The sequence below is a fragment of the Pteropus alecto genome, unplaced genomic scaffold (assembly GCF_000325575.1).
Source record: "Pteropus alecto unplaced genomic scaffold, ASM32557v1 scaffold17, whole genome shotgun sequence".
In the NCBI taxonomy this organism is placed as follows: Eukaryota; Metazoa; Chordata; class Mammalia; order Chiroptera; family Pteropodidae; genus Pteropus; species Pteropus alecto.
Window position 1 is genome coordinate 1,937,245 of NW_006440645.1, and position 14,167 is coordinate 1,951,411.

General features: G+C 48.6%; 1 non-coding gene and 1 pseudogene across 1 annotated transcript; both read left to right on the top strand.

Moving 5' to 3' along the window:
* Positions 1–13,529: 13,529 nt before the first annotated feature.
* Positions 13,530–13,648, top strand: LOC112484655. The gene has a single exon (XR_003048105.1). It is a non-coding gene; the product is annotated as a 5S ribosomal RNA (ribosomal RNA).
* An 81-nt stretch (positions 13,649–13,729) lies between these two features.
* LOC112484658 lies at positions 13,730–13,848 on the top strand (annotated as a pseudogene).
* Positions 13,849–14,167: the final 319 nt, after the last annotated feature.

A 14,167-nucleotide genomic window follows, 5' to 3' on the forward strand; every position in this document is an offset into this window, starting at 1 on the left:
AAACCCTTGGCCCGTCATGAATGTCTTTAATGTTAGTATTTTTATGTGGCAGGTTTTTAAATGACAGTATCCATAACATTCCCAAGTACATACATATATACATACGTTATACGTATTTTATTAGTCGTAGGAATGAGACCGAATCCAGCTCTGGTAAAGGAACTAGAAACTCGCTGCCTTTCGATCCGCGGTACGAACACGCAGCGCCACACGCTGCGACAGCCGAACGCTACACTGAAGCTCGTCAGTGGCATGAGCATCGTTCCGTCCATCAGTGGCGTGAGCATCGTTCCGTCCGTCAGTGGCGTGAGCATCGTTGCGTCCATTCTATGGCCCGGGACTGCCCTCTGCCGTCCCGGCGGAGGGTCCTTACTCCTGTGTCGCACACCCCTCAAGCTTGCTCGAGTGACTTGCTTTTATGAGAAAAATGCAAGAGGCAGTGACACGTGCCACCTCTGAGCGGAAACGTTAGGCGTCGCCATGGTCACCGCGGTCACCACGCCCGCTATTCTGCATGACCACCGGTGCTGTCCGGACAGAGCTAATGCTCTCTGCCTGGGTTCTGAGCAAGGACACTGGGGCGCAGAAGTCCGTGTGACCTGTGAAGTCAAGGGACCGTTTTTCGCTGTTTTTTCCCACTATCCCATAGCCTCGCCCATCCCAGCTGAAGAAGCCATATGTCTGAACACGAGCATTTCTCAAGCTCGTCAACCGAGGCCCTGCCGTCCAGCGAAGCCGTCCACTGCTTCATGCGGCGCAGAGTAAGAACCGGGCCTGGTCGGTCCCTCCCTGTCGCTCGGGTCTCGTGGCAGAGGCCGACACGGGCGTCCGCCGAGTCCCCTTCTCTTGGAAACTCAGTCTCAGCCACCGGCCGCGTTTGGTTTGTGGTTTACTAAGCTACGTCTCTTCTCGCCGGTCTCTAAGCAACGTGGGGAAAGCAACAGGCGATGCCCGTGGAATAAATGGTTGAGCCGAGATGTGACACCATCCGCGTGGGATGCGCCGGGCGAGGGACCCCGACCGGCAGCTCAGAGGGTACCAAGGCGATTTCTACCTCTGGCTACGCTGCCGAAGCTTTGGAGTAAGGCTTTAAGAAGATCGTCGCTGGGCTGACTCTCGCGTCCTGTTCGCCAGCGACAGCATCAGCCGTGGCCACTCAGGTGTGCGCTACAGGAGGGGACGTCCACTTGCTGGACGTCCACCACCGCGGTGCACGTGGGGCCCTCAGTTAACTGCGGTTCCCACAGACGCCTCCCCGGGGAGGGTGACCACGTCTCGAGGTCTCCATCTGTCTCTCAAAATGCGGTTAGAAACGTCCTCTTTACAAAGTATAACGACAGCTGAGAGGATTCAAGCTCAGCTGACGACGGGTAAGCTGGGGTTCGAAGCTTTGGGTCACCTGGGTGACCCAAACGGTGACGATTTAGGTTATGCTTGTTCAGGGAAGGAACCTTTCTGATTTTGTGACAACGACTTCTAAAGAACATATCTCCGTTCTCGCAGTCAGTGCAAAGGCGCTGTCGCATCGTACGAGATTTTGCCTAACGGGAAATTCGCATTCGCAGAGGTAGACACATCGGGTCACATATAACTTCCGGAGTCAGTGAAGGTTTGTGACCTCGCTTCTTCACTGGATTTCACACGATCGTCGCCAAGCTAACAGCGATAAATGTTAAACAGTTTGTTACAACGACTCCCTTGGGTTCTGCCCCTCCCCTCCTCCGAGCTCAGCTCCCCCAACTGAGAACCTTTATCCGCTGAAGAAAGTAACTAAACACAACGAAACACACACAGACCTCTGGTTTGTGCCTCTTCACTTCATCACACTTCCCGGAGGCTGTGATTGTCACAAACTGGAGGCAAGAACCTCCACCAGCAAAAACGTCACGACTCGCTTTCCTGGGATTCTGACTTTATGCTGTGATCCAGAACCTCTGAGATAATTACGAGGTGCGCCTGTGCACGCGCGGCTTCTACAGTGAAGACTGCAAAACGTCACAAATTCTAACCAAATTGACCTGGAAAGTCAATGCAATTTCAGCCAAAATGTCAACAGGCTTTTGGTTGATGAAAATTGGCTACCCGGTTCTAACGTGTGTGCATAGGGCAAAGGTCCTAGAATAGGAAAGGTAATCTTTCAAAGAAGACCAAGGTCACAGAGTTATCGTATTTCAATAGTTATTAAAAAGTTATACTCACCATGACGCTGTGGTATTGGCATTAAATTAGACAGAAATACCATTGGAACAGAATAGAAAGTCCAGAGATTACAGTCTGTTTTTCAACCAAAGTGCCAAATTCGGAGAAAGGAAAATATATTTTCGACAGATGATATAAAACAACAGAATAAACTTGTGGGAAAAAGTAAACCTCCACTCATACCTCCCACCACATACAATAATTATCTCTCAATGGATCGTAGACATAAAACATACAAGTAAAACTGTAAATCCTCTGGGAAAACAGAGAGGACCATGTGCGAAGCCTTGGGGTGGGCAAAGGCATCTCAGCGACGATGCGATGTGCCGTTAAAAGTAGCTGACAACCTCGACTTCGTTAAACACTTTAGTTCATCCAAAGGCAATATTTAAGAAATAAAAGGAAAGCACAGACATTAAGAAAATGTTTTGGGGTAGACTTCTAGGGAATGGTATCCAGAATTTATAATATAGTTTGACAAATAAATATAAAATTGACCACCGCACCATAAAAACCACATTGATGCCAGGAGTGCTCAGAGATATCCATGTTGAAACTACCACTTCAGAGACACTGGAGTGGCTGAAGCTCAGAGGAGTCTCTGAGACACAGGAATTAATCAGGGCATGGGGACCCTGGACTGCTCAGTTATTCACTGAGACAGTTTTTAGAGTCTCATAAAGTTAAACATGCAGCTACCCTATGACCTAGAAGGCCTCCGTTTAGGTATTTATCCTAGAGAAAGTAGGACGTGGTCCACAGAAAGACATTTCCACGATGTTCACCTGACGGGACCCAACACTGGGCATTAACAACGAAACTGTGTGGCAGAGGAACAACCCACCGCCCTCCAGGTGAGAGCGAACACCTGGGCTGTGGTCCCTTCCAGCGACCCTAGGTACACCGCCTGAAAAGGCGAGCTGCGCCTGTTCCCACCTGCCCAACGCAGAGGCGACCATCAAAAACGTCGCTTTAGCAAAACAAGCCAAACCCCAGACGACCGTAGGGACCGTGACGCTGCAGGTTGCTGTAAGGAGCTGGGAAGTCACCACTGTCCTAACGAGTAAAAAGCTGAACAGACTGAAGACAACGCTTCTTAAATCTGGAAGAGCAGCGAGCCTGCAGGGCGACGCTCTCTCCCCATGCCCCCCAAAACCGGAGGGACAGGCAGTATAGAAACTGTGGGGGGGGGACCCAGTCTGGGAGGTGATAGCCCCACCCCCCACCCGTCATGCGCCCCCACCGTGCAGACTTCTACTTCAGGGCATCTGGCCAGGATCTCAGGAACCTGAGGGAGGAGGCCCCGGCACGCAGAGGGGACACGAACCATCCCACATGGGGGGCGTCCCTTGTCCTCAGCCAGCTCGCCCTCCCTGGGGAGATGCGGCTAGACCAGCGCCACCTGGGGACACCCTGGGGACACCCGACGGCAGGGGCTCTGACGCTCCACCGGGGAGGCGGAGACCCCACTCACACCTTCCACCCTGACCCACCAAGGGGGACCTCGCGCGGCCCTGTGACGATCACAGTTCAGGGGACTGGCCCCCAGGGACCAAGACCCGCCACAGGAAGCAGGGGACCCATCGCCCTCCGCAGTCCCCGGATGTGACACCGCTTCCGCTCGCCCAGGCGACCACGCGCACCTTCCCACAGGTGGGTCTAAACACGCACGAGAAGCAGACGCGGCAGGTGTGGGGACTGTCACACCTGCGTGACGGGGGCCCCGATGGGAGGCGACAGCCACAAGAGAGGGGACAGGGCAGGTGTGGGGACTGACCGCTGGGGGAGCACCTGGCGGGGCCGGGCAGCGGGGCCGGGAGGACGGCGCCCACTCCGGCCCTGGCTCCACGTGGAAGGAGCCGGGAGGTCACACCGAGGCCGGAAACGTCATGACACCTCTGGGACCCGCAGGAGGACGAGGAAAGAGGGCGCCCCGCCCGAGACTGGGGAGCGGCCGGGGCACCCGGGGAACGGGGACTCACCTGTCGGGCTGGCGCAGAAGGAAGAGCTGGAGGGCCGGGGAGCACGCAGAGTGAAGTCCGGGGTGCCTGGCGTGGGGCCCCCACGGTTTTGGAGACCGCCCCCCACAAGCTCGCCAGCCTCCCCCAGTAAACATCGGAGAAAGACCCCTCAGCGGCCAGCAGGAGAGGGGACAGCGGCGCCCTGCGAAACAGCGCAGAGCGCTCTGCCCCACGGCGGCCTGACTCAGGAGACGCCTCCAGACACTGGGCCACCTGCGGGCGGCGGGGCGGGAAATGAGGAGCAGGTGCGCGGCCCAGGCGGGCTGAGGCCGGTCACGCGTGGGAGGCTCCCGCCTCACGCACCGGCGGCCGCCACGGCCGGTCCTGCCCCCGCACCTCAGTCCCGCTGTCCAGACACCATGGCCAGGCGCGCCGAAGGGCACAGCACACAGTTTGATTTCATTTAGGTGTGGGTGTCAAGTGAGGGGGGGGTTCCCTGATTGTCCCACTAGATATTACTTTTTTATTTCAAAATTCGGAGGGAAAAAAATCACTAAATGTCGCAGAGAGGAGTGACAGACTAGGCCTCACCCTTTGAGCTGGTGGGGAGGGGCCAGCTGCCCAAGGCCCCGCCTCCCGGGACAAGACCTCGCCCAGCTGGTGGTCATCGTTACATTTGCTGTGACTTGGGAGATTTTATGTATTTCTTTTAGGAAATTCCTGCATCAAAAATAGAAGATGACAAACTCTGAAAGATAACTTGCAGACTTATGTCGGTGACTGTCTCAGAGGTGGGTAAAAATATTTATTAATCGGGGATATGGGATCTGAAACATTTTCATGCAAAAACCTAGAATGGATGCAAATGTCTCTCATTGCGTCTCCATCTTCCTGAACATGATTACATCTGCAAAGACCTTTTCTCCACTGAGGTAACTTTGAAAGGTTCCGGAGATTAAGACACGACGCAGCTTTCCAGTCCCCCACGTATGTCAATCACACATCAATTAACATCAAATGAGCGTGAATTACCCTGTGCTCAGCCACGTGAGAAGGCGCACAGAGTGACAATCATCTTTACACATTCTTGACCTACATCCCGTGACAATGAGAAAATTACTAGAACGTGCCATGTTTCAATTATTTGTAAAAGGGGGATGAATCATAATGTCTGCGTCAAACATTATTTTGGGAGTTAAATAAGTTAGAAACGATGAAGGGCGACATTTGCTGGCACATCCTGAGTGCCCAGTATGTTGTAGCTGTTATTTGTTTAGTAAAAAAAGACACTGTCACTGATTTCAAGGGATTTTTACATCATTGAATCCACACTAGAGGGGAAGAAAGTGCAGGGCCAACTTATCTGGCCCAGATGGGAGTCGGGGTCTCCTCCTGGAGGCGTTAACTTCCTAACTACTTCCGTTTCAGTTCCACTGATGAAAGGAGGCCTGAGCTCCTCGCTTTACATCGCCTAGCAACCGAGACACCTAGCAACCGAGACACCTAGCAACCGGGAGGGGCTGCGGGCAGGAAGGTAGTGGCTTCAGAAGGTGGCCTCCAGTTTAAAGTTTGACCTGAGCTCATCCCCAAGCGTGTGTTTCCTTCGCGCCCCTACTTCTCGCCTCCCCCGCCTTTTCTGTGTCCCACCTTGTCGCATAGGAGGAGGCTCACCAACAGAGCGTATGTTGAAAAAAAGAAAGAACAGTAAGGCGAAAAAAATAAAATTACAGAAAACCAAAATAGATTTGTCTTTTCCAATAAACAGGCTTTCTGGGTGCAGTTACCCTCCGCAGACCCGAGCCTCCACCCCCCTCCGAAAGACTTCTGTTTAACACAGGCAGCTGGGCTTGCTTCAGGCCCTATTTGTTTCAGTAAATATTATGCAGATAAAAAAAAAACACGAATGCGCAACAAAGACGGATGTTTTTGTAAAAACTAAGCTGCACTGTCTAGCAACAGGAGATGAACGTGGGTATGTCACTTAAAATTGTTTTCAGAATGCTCACGGGCCAGACCACAATAAAGGATGGGGGGAGGGGGTGTGAGTCATAAAAATATCAATAGATTCTGCACCGACGGTTTCACAAATGTTTTTATTCCATTAGGATATCAAAACCAGAAACTGCAGTTGAAGCCAAAGCACGAATCCTGGACTTGTAGTTGGTGAACCCACTACGCCGAGCGAACACATGTCACCATGCTCACGGCAGCCCCGTTTCTCTGCGTCAAAAAAAGGGAAGCGACCCCACGTCCTTGAAGAGCAGACATGACAGAGGAGTTGTGATACAATCCTCCGATGGAGTGTCACACCGCGATGGGAGCAAAGTGCCGCCACACACAACATGGCTGCTCCTGCCAGGCACTGTGCTGAGTGAACAAAGACACGAAAGATCGAGTTTTTACAGAGCGATAACATGCAAAATAAATACATGATGATGAAAGTTATGCGTTTCCTGTTGTTGGTTGTCGAGTGGTGGGTGTATGTGCGAGAGGTTTCTGGGTCTCTTCTAATACTCGATTTCATAATGTGGAGAGCCCAACTTACTGTATCCGTCACGGAGTCCTGAGAAGTTGCCGACATAAGCAAATGCTATTATTATCCCAACTCTTTTTGTTTTGTGAGTTTCAGTAAACGAAAGGGATTTCCGTAATTATGGAGTCAGAATATGGAGTATTAGATCTAGCCTCTATCTGTATCTATATTAATCATCTATCATGTATATCTTCTATGAACACACACACATTCTAAATAATGACTTACCTTGAATGTAATCGATTTTCCTTTTTTTCATTGAAGGAATTTGTTTTTCTTAAGCTGATATTACTTTCCAGAGAAAACTTTCCAACCAGTAACCCTCCATAGACGTCTGAGATTTATCTAGCAATACTGTCGTTTTTTGCATTCTTCTAGTTTGTCCATTTTCTTCGTATTTAAAGACTATTCCTTCGTATTTAAAGACTATTTCCTATTTGACTCCTCAAGAAAGTCAAAGCGACGAAGCATCTTTCTTAAACTACTTCCTACCGTAGTGAAGATCTACAAGGACTTGAGAACTGAGCGTAAAGTAGTAGGAAAGTGGCGACAAGCTACAGTCTTAGGACGCACTTGACCGCGCCTTATTAGCATTCTGGGGACGCTGCCCTGAGTCCGCCGGCAGGTTGCATTCCGTTTTCCCGTAGAGTTTTCTTGGGTTCATGCTTGCTTACCCCAGAGTGGAATGTTCCTTTTCCCATCTCAGCCCACACTAAAGCCACAGGGCCACCCACGTACAGAGAGCTCTGCCTTTCCACGTCGGGTTTATACTGAGCGGACGCATTCGAATCTTTGGGCATCTTAATGTGTATGATTCCTCTAAGTGTGGATTTTATGTTATACCTGGCTTGTCTGAAGTAAAACTCTTTTTTAGAAAGGAAATATTTTTCAGTGATGACCTCTTAGAAGTTGAATTTTATTGGAATGGTCAAAACTTTCTCAACATAACTTTAGTTTTCTAAGGAAAGGCTTTTTCTTAATGATGTCTTGCATTTTAAGAAATGACTCCATTTTCCCCAAAGCTAAACAGTTTTTTTTTCTTATTTCTAGAAGAAGCATTCTTTGGAAGTGGCGTTGTGTCCCGTCCGGACAAGTTGACCACGACAGTCCTGTGACAGTCTCGAGCCTGCCCTGCGATGAGCTGCCGGCTTCAGAACCTAGGAGAATCAGAAGCACGGACAGATGGCACAAGCTTCCGCCACTACCAACAGATACAAAGGACACATGTGACTTAAATCCGCCCGCTTTAGTATACGAAAACAAAATTCCCAAGGAACTTAGTTTGAGTTGATTTTATTAGATATGTAATTTGTCTATGAAGATAATAGGCAACCGATAAGCCACAAATAAAACCTATTTTATTATTTCAAACTGTATATCGAATTGAGCCAAGTTTCTCCTACGGAGATTTGAACTCATACTTCCGTTTATTTCACGGATGGGTGAGAAGAGTTTGTTGCTTCCACAGACACAGAAAACGTATTTGAGGTTATTGGTGGACACTTAGGCATCATGCGTGCTAACTGCTAAGTGATTTATACAAAAATAAATGGGAGGTAGCTGACGGGGTCATAAACGAAAGGCGTTGAAATGACAAAGATACTTCCAGACGCTGATTATGGCTTTCTGTATATTTTCTTTGTACTCATGGGGGTGTTTGCAACTTATGTACTTTTTGCATTTCTGTTCCTTCTATTTTTTAAAAAATTCTCTTTTAACCAGAATGCTTTTGTTTGCGTTCATGAATTTTTAATTTTATTTCTAGCTCCAGGCGATTTGTCAAAAGGCCAGTTTCAAAACTTTAAAACTCATTTGAATAACACTTTCGGCTTTCTGAAGTTTTTATATTTTAAAATTAATTCATATTCTGTTGACCATGTCTATTCTTTTATTTTAATTATGTTTTTCACTTTTCCTATTGCATATGTATTTTACTCTAAGGCAATTTCTTCCAGCAACATTTGAAACATAACTTTTATCCTTCTATGCCATTATATCGTACAATTTCAAAGAATTTCTGCTTTCAAGATCGAAGTGACAGAAGGAAGGACACACAATCTCAAGGCGCACAGAGTGACATGCGTAGAGAAGAAAATTAAACCAAAGTGGTCAGAAACCTGTACGAATTCCTTAAACCCTCCCGGAGTTCACACACACGCAAAATTACTCCTCCCCACAAACTTTTGATAATAAGAGGATGAAAATACTTAAAGGTGCATAAAAACTGCAAAAGCATCCTCATGTTGCACAAAATTTAAAAATAATTGAAGCCAATAACCAGAAGTATTCATTTTTGACCAATGTGTCATGTTGAACAATTTGTCATTATGACCAATTTGCCAAATCGGCCCATGGATTTTAAACCAATTCACCTGTAGTTTAATAAAATAATTCTCCTGCAGTTTCTGGTGTTCCGACTGAAATTTAAAAGCACCAAGGAAAGAAAACTCGGCTCAAAGCGAAGGCTCATGAAACCTGCCAAGGGAAGTGCGTTCTCCTGGATGCTGAGTTCCATCCCTCCGAGGCATCTGATACCTGTGTGTGCCAACATATTCTGATTCGATAAGTGCTTTTAATTTTGCCCAGCATTTGATGTGGAGGTGCGGTCCGCAAGGACCTCAGAAGTACCAATTTTTAAGACTTTAGGATGAAATATACCTAAGCTACATCAGTGAGTAAAATGAGATGCAGGGAAAAATTAGCGTGATGGTACGTTTGTACAAAATAAAACAAATCAATACAAAAGTCTGCATTTTTACGACAAACCCCTAACAATGGGATTGGGGGAAAGAAATGATAAGGTAGGAATTCTCGTTTTCACTTGGCCATTTTCATATTTTTTAGAATATTTATAAATATTTACTACTCCCGTATAATTTGAAGATCCCAGGGTTTGCGTGACTCAGCAGCCAGCCGGCTCATCACATGGATGGGGCTGGGCGTCTGTCTAGAAAAGGCATCAGGGTCTAGGGTGAGACCTGGGATGTGGCAGATCCAGGGCGAGCCTGGCGTTCGGAGGGCTTCGCCCATGGGATGGCTAGAGGCCCCTACGGGGGTTACGAGGGTCCTTGACTCCAGCCAGCCCAAAGGGAGACTGGTTGGCGAGCTGAGCTTCTCCTGCCCCCGAGACAGAAGACACAGAGCAGCAGGCGTCCGAGGTTCTGGCACAGCAGAAATTGCACCTAAGTTAACCAAGCAAAGGCGGCTTTATGCAAGACCATCACAAGAGGAGGGAGACTGAATTCAACTCCGCTAAGGAAGAGGGAGCCCCCGCCCCCACCCGCCGAGTGCCGACGCGAACTCCAGAAGCAGCACAAGTATCAGTCGGTTGCATCAAGCACTTTGAGTTATTTCTGGATTTGCAACTACTTTCTCTGTGATTAAGCCACGTGTTTGTGACCTGGACCCGCAGGAGTTGGGCCCCTGTGTGCCCACCGGCTGGAAGATGGGGCGCTGGCTTCCTTGACAATTGCCTTTCAGAGGAATAACTCCCAGGTGTCTGAAGAAGACATTCCTGGGTTGTAAAATGGCGAGAAAAAAAAAGCTTTAAAAAACGGGGAGCCAAAAGAATTTATAATCACAAGTTTGCTAACGCAAATGCTCTAAGAAAACAGAGATCAGGGTCTCTGGTCAGAGGAGGCCCGTCTCAGGGTTAGCCAAGCCCAGGGGAATGTGAACAGCCACATCAGTCATTTCCGTTCCATAGGGACAAGGTGCCTTTGCCTTTCCCTGCCTAAGGGATCCCGAAAAAAAATAGTTGAATAACCGCATCTGAGCCAAAATATGTTCCTAGATTTAGAAACAACAGACACGTCTAGTCGAGAGACAAGGTGAGGCAGATTTCAGAATGTGAAAATCAAAGGCACAGAGTCACTCGAGTTATTTCAGGTGTAAAATAGCTGAATAACTAAATGATAAAGCGCTTAAGAAGATCCAATGGCTCACACAAAAGCGAGTCGCTCCAGAGCCACGTTTATCTTAGCAAAGTAAAAGAATCAGTAAATCATTTAAGGGACGAGAACACGTCACTCCTAAGACTCATTTTATGGGTCTGAAAGTCGAAGTTAAAAAAAATCTCTCACGGCACAGCGAATACGTGTGGAGACAGAAATCCTGGGCATGAGATGAGGAGCAGGAGGTCTGATATAATCGGCCCAAGTGGGCAAAGTGATGATATGAAAGAGCGATGATAATTAAACACATAGGAACAGTAAAAATCCCTGCGTAAAAGAAAAATGTGAGTGTGCCAACTGGAAGGGCGAACCTACTTTCAGGCGGACGGATGAAAAATTACACAGGCCGAAGTCACCACACAGTACAATTTTCTACCTAAAGAATAAAAAAAAAAAAACTTTCAAACTCTCCGATAAAAAAATAAATAAATAAAAACTTAACCATGAAGGAAAAAAAAAGAAACGAAATCAGATGTCAGACATCGATCTTGTTGGCCATACTGGAATTTAGAAATTTACATATACCCGTCGGGATAAAAAAAATACCCAAAACACCTGAAAGTAAGTCCCCACCATCATGAAGTGACATTCGACTTCACGAGCCATCGGAAGGCGGAGTCGAGGTTCGGATCATGGACAAAAACGGACGAAACCAAAAGGCCGTTATAGTAAATGGATCATCGATACACTGATTTCTTCGGAAATCTTCGGAAAGCGAGGGGGAGCGGCCTCAGGTTTGCAGGTGAGCGCGCAGAGAAAGGGTTGCGCGGAGCAGAAGGGTCCCAGGAGGCGTCTGGGGACAGAGAGAACCGTCAACCAGGAGGGTTAGGGAACCGGCTCCCAGGGCCTGGCCGTGTCTGCGGTCGCCTGAGCAACCGCCTGGGCCCGGGCACCCTCTCGAGGACACCAGAATCGTGAGCGGCTTCGGAAGACAGGTATGAAGGGGCAGCCTTCGTCAGGGGCCGTTGTAACAATGTCTCTCTGTGTGACAAAAGCCAGGCAGGCTTATTGCCCATTTTAAAAAGACCCCTAAGCTCAGGGGTCTTCTTCTGCAGTGAGTCCCCATGCGCATGTGTCCCCTGGTCCTCTTCGTGCCACTCTGCAGGGACTGGGTTTCGGGGGGCTGGTGTAAGAAAAAGGACGATACTCTGGCCACTGCTATCGTTGGAGTCATCGTCCTTTGTCTCTCGAAAAACAGAAGAGAAAAGAAAATACTGTCCAAACAACGAAAGAAACTAAACTGAGACTCGATGGGGACAGTGAAGGAGAGAAGTGACAGTGATGAAGAGGAGAGACCTGCACACAGACGCGGACGGGGCGCGCGCGGGTCCGTGAGACCCGCAGCCACAGGACGACCCTTCCGCGTCTCCTGAAACCTAACGGCGGCCCGGCCGGTGGCGGAGAGAACGCTTTCCAGACGCTTCCGCGGACACGGGAGGAGGAGGAAGGCGAGGGCGGGAGTGCGAAGACCCCAGCTGGGGCGGCTGGCGGCGCCGTGGAGCGCGCCGCGCTGCTCCGTGGGGAACGTGCCGGTGTCCTGTTTCCAGGTGACATCGCACGCGGCAGAAGGATCGAGGACGGACAGAGCAGCTCCGAGCCGAGTGAGAGGCTCAGAGGCCGCTGCCCGGGGCGGCGGGGGACTTCGGGGCATCTGGGGGGAGGAGGAGGAGGAGGAGGAGGAGGAGGAGGAGGAGGAGGAGGAGGAGGAGGAGGAGGAGGAGGAGGAGGAGGAGGAGGAGGAGGAGGAGGAGGAGGAAGGGGGAGGGGGAGAAGGAGGAGGGGGAGGGGGAGGAAGAAGAAACGGCTTCATTTTGTGCGCCAAGGCCTCCCCCGGCACCCGCCGCAAACCTCCCGGATGCTAGTGACAGCATCCTCCTCTGAACAGCTGCAGGGGAGAGGGGCGCGGATGCGGAGGGCCGGGGACATTAGAAGAGTCGCGAAGCGGGATGGGGGAGACCTCTCACTCAAAGCCGAAGCTTCTCGCCTCCCTAGCTTGGAACCCGGCAGGCCGGAGCCTGACATGCCGCTGCGCCATCCCGGCCTGTCCACTCGCAGCCTGTGACCTCTGAGCCCGCAGGCCGGAGGGCGGGGAGGGAGAAGCCGTCACAGGGCGGGAGGACGCCGTACTTGACGAACAGCTCTCTGTTGCTGGCTTCTGTTGGGTTCGCGGATGTTCGATTCCAGAGTATTTTCACGCGGAAACACTTCTGACCGTTAGCTCTTAGCTTTTGCGTTCACTCCATCTAGTGCCCTGACGCTGAAACACGTGCTAAGGCTGCGTGTCGATAAATTTGGAAATATTGGATTATTGAATGAAATGGCAAAATGAATATCAACCTGGAAGAAAGTGAAGTTGATCCCCTACTCAGTCATATTACAAAAAATCAGAGGGCTCGCTCACCCTGTGTAAGAGTCGCTAATAATTTTTACGTGAACAGATAGAAAACTACATATTAACATCTTCAAAAGGCCAATTTTAAAAAGGTAATAAATGGAAATAAAAAGATAGGTATATTTAACTAAATAAAATGTAAAACATTTTTATGGCCAAAACATCCCCCAAATTGAGAACCAATAATTTAAAAAATCATTTGAAAGGCTGATAATGAAGAATAATAAGCATATAAGACGTATGACAATAATACTAAAAAAAGGCAATCAAACATATGTGAATCTTTGATCAAACTCAGAAATGGTTTAGAAAATAACAAAAAAATTCTTTCACACCTGTCAGCCTGGGAAAACACTTGAAAGAGCTGTCGCATGGATTGGGTTTGGAACTTGTAAACAGCAAAGGGTACTTTTTCTAGCAGAACTGTAAAGAGTTATGACATTGGGAAAACAATCTGAAGACAGCCATAAATATTAAAAGTACATTTATTCATCTACAGCCATGCCACCCTGCACACACCTGATCCTGTCTGATCTCGGAAGCTAAGCAGGGTCGGGCCTGGTTAGTACTTGGATGGGAGACCACCTAGGAAGACCAGGTGCTGTAGGTGTAAAAAAAAAAAAACAAACAAACTCGTCCCCCCAGCTTTCAGCCGGTGGCATTTACAGGCATAAATGCCACTTAAATATGCTCCGACAGCCATGCCACCCTGCACACACCTGATCCCGTCTAATCTTGGAAGCTAAGCAGGGTTGGGCCTGGTTAGTACTTGGATGGGAGACCACCTAGGAAGACCAGGTGCTGTAGGTGTAAAAAAAAAAAAACAAACAAACTCGTCCCCCCAGCTTTCAGCCGGTGGCATTTACAGGCATAAATGCCACTTAAATATGCTCCCAGGAGAAAACACCTTGTTTTCAATACATAAATTTAATAGGTATCTCTCTCAGTAAACCATTTTTTGGCTCATTTTTTTTTTAATAGAAAAATATACACTTATGTTCCCAAAATTTGATATAACATTTTAAACAGCAACAATAAAAAAGAGCAGTTAAATCTCAAGGTATTTTCTAAATATAATGGGTAGATTGTCAGAATTATACGGAAGATGACGAAGATCAGTTTCCATATG